This window comes from Populus euphratica, unplaced genomic scaffold (assembly GCF_000495115.2).
Source record: "Populus euphratica unplaced genomic scaffold, PopEup_1.0 scaffold15.1, whole genome shotgun sequence".
In the NCBI taxonomy this organism is placed as follows: domain Eukaryota; kingdom Viridiplantae; phylum Streptophyta; class Magnoliopsida; order Malpighiales; family Salicaceae; genus Populus; species Populus euphratica.
In genome coordinates, this window is record NW_011499874.1 from 46825 (window position 1) to 50128 (window position 3304).

The window sequence follows — 3304 nt, forward strand, 5'->3', positions numbered from 1 at the left end:
TTTATATGTTATTACAATTGACATTATGGCAGCTTTAAAAATTACATAGAAAAAAAAAATTTTGGCATTTTATTTTTTAATGGGAAATGATTTTATTTAAGGAGTCGTCACCTAATATTATGGTTACTAAAAACCCTAACCGGTCAACAAAAATTCTATGATACAAAACTAATTATACAAAAAAAAGATATTATTACCCTTTGAGCGTCCTACCTGAGACAAGTTGCATTGCTGATTTTTATTATAAATTACTAATGTTTTGTTGGTTTATATTATGATTGTTTGCATATAATATTTATGACTCTGACTTCAGTGAATATTCAATTACGGATACTTCCAACTTTGATGTTAGTAAATATAATATAGCTATAAAAACCAAAATAAATTTAAATCAATATTTTTATTCTTCACTTTAGTGTTAATGAATAAAAAAATAAAATAAATTTATTTTTATGCATACAAAATTTTTGTATTTCTTATGTAGCTAAATAAAAGTAAAATACAATAAAATAAAATAAATTTATATCAGTTTTTTTTTTCTAACTCTAACATCTGTGAATAAATCAATAATTTTTTTTATATATATTTATACATCCATAAATTTTTGTTTTTTATTTATTATTTTAGGGTTGGGTCCAACTCAGCACATATAGCTGGGCTGGACAGAGCAGACCTGACCGGGTCTCAAGCTTAACACAACTAACTATTAATTTTTAATTTTTACTACCAGGCATGTCTGTTCACGTATAACTGTTACAAAAACATATAATTAAAATGAAATGAGGAAAAAAGCAACTTACCTGCTGCTTACACTTCAAGATGAGGATGACGATGATGGCAGATGGAAGTTACTATCTTCTGCATGAGATACTGTCAATGCATGATAATTATGGCAATGAAACAAATTAGTGTGATGTCGAGGCTACATTGTTTAGGTAATGCAATCTTCTAGAGTCCATCTGGTGGTGATGTTGCTTGTGTGTATGGCCATATTAGCATCATTTATCTACTCCAATAAACCCTTCAGATGTCTGATTATATACCCATCAATAGTTTTGATTACGAAACTTATATAAGGATGGGATCCGAACAAGTCTGTGAATAAAATAAACTGTTAATTTTTTATTGATGGACTAAAATTTTCGTGATGTATATTGATTTTCGTGATTTAAACAAGACAAGTTCCAAGAATAATTAATTAGTCCCCTTCGACTTCGAATAATTAATTAGTCCCCTTCGAAATAATTAATAGTTTTGATTACGAAACATATATAAGGATGGGATCCGAACAAGTCTGTGAATAAAATAAACTGTTAATTTTTTATTGATGGACTAAAATTTTCGTGATGTATATTGATTTTCGTGATTTAAACAAGACAAGTTCCAAGAATAATTAATTAGTCCCCTTCGACTTGAGAAACAAATTGATTAGGCAACAAATTGCCCTCCATGGTTATGGAATTAATTAAAAAAAAACCTTGGTGAAAAGAATAAAACGCCCCTAGATGAAATATTTAATATGCAGGATTTTCTAATAATTAATATGAAATATTTTATTCTAACAAAAAGTATTTAATACACAGGTTTTTTTTATGTGTATTTTTACATAAAAAATACTAAATTTAAATTGAAAAACTTATGCAAACATTTTATTTAACAAATCAAGAATTATTTGTGCAAATAAAAAAAATCATTAACAATAACTAAAAATAAAATTAGAAAAATTAAGAGTGCAAAACAAGATATTTGATCTTGTAAAATAAATTATTTATCTGGTTATGTTTAATGAATTTTTTTTATTAAAATTATGTTTTTAATAAATCAAAGGATAATAAAAACAAACACATATGCATATAAAATTGTTTGAATAAAATAAAAGAAAAAACTAAAAGTAGAAAAAAATAATGCAAATCAAACACTAAATGATAAAATCAGAAAAAATCAATTATACAAAATAATCTAAAATAAAAATGATAATTAATTAAAAAAAATAAAGGTGAAAACTGAAATAAAAATAAATTAGAAAACAATTATAATTTTTTTATTAGAGGGTTAAATTAAGAAGAAAAATAACTTCAAAGAAAGGAAAAAAATAAAAAAAGGACCAAACTAAAAAAAAAAATGCACTAGAAAATTGAATTGAAAAATTAAATTGAAAATAAAATTTATAAAATTGAAATTAATAAATTTTTAAAAAAAATATAAAATTTGATAAGTTAAATAATATTTCTTATAATTATATTTTTTTTAGATTTCTTGTTAATCGTTGAAATGAAAAGGTTACATTGAAATGGCGAATTCCAAACGGTTTGTTAAAATTGACAGTTGAACGTATGCGTCCTCACGTGGAATTCCGCATGCTACCGAAACTTGGAATCACAGTGGTCCATTGCCATTAAATTGCATTGTTTGGTCCATTTCCATTATTCAATTGTCTTTGTCTAGCGTTTAAGTAGGATATTGTCGAGAGAAAGTAAGAAATGGACCTTGAACGGGTCCCCTAATTTCTAAAATAAATAAAAAAAGCGTGGGTAATTTAATGTGGACATCAAGGAAAGTTGCTTTGACACAGTTTCAAAGAAGGAGCATTACCCTTTAATAAATTCCATTGATACTCGGCCTTCTTCAGATGGAAGACAAAAATGGCAATGTCTGGTTCCTTCTGGGAAGGTCTGAGGTCTCCATGCGAGTCAAAGAGAAACTGAAAAATAATTATAAGTGCGAGCTGAAATCCACAAACTGAAAATATCTTACAAATTTTCATTTTTTTTTTAGTATTTGTGAATAATTACTTATTATACCAAGAGTATTGAAGATTTAACTATATGTCAATGATTTCACCTGCGCACGGTTCAAGACTTTCTTGTCTGTTCTATTTGAGAAAAGGACTCTAATCATTAATTTTTTAGAATTTTAAAAAAGGAATTTCTTATGTAAAGTGCAAGAAGTCACCGCTATGATAATATAAAGGCATGTAGTCAGATTCTAAGAACCAAGTGAAAGGTTGTCATAAAGAGAGGATGGTGCGGCTAATTGACTTCCAATTTCGTTTATTTTTGGACTGAAAAAACCAAGTAAACTAATTTTTTTTATTATTTTAAATTAAATTAAATTAAAAAATTAATTCAAATCAATTTAATTCAGTTTGATTTATTATATGAAAAGGTCATATTAGTGTGTGAGGTTGCTTTATGTAAAAGGTCATATGAAAAGGTCATTATTTTCAAGGCTAAAGGTCAAAGTTCACCTCCTGAAATATTTAGCCATTTGTTAGTTTAGCATATCATATAGAAACTGTACTCGA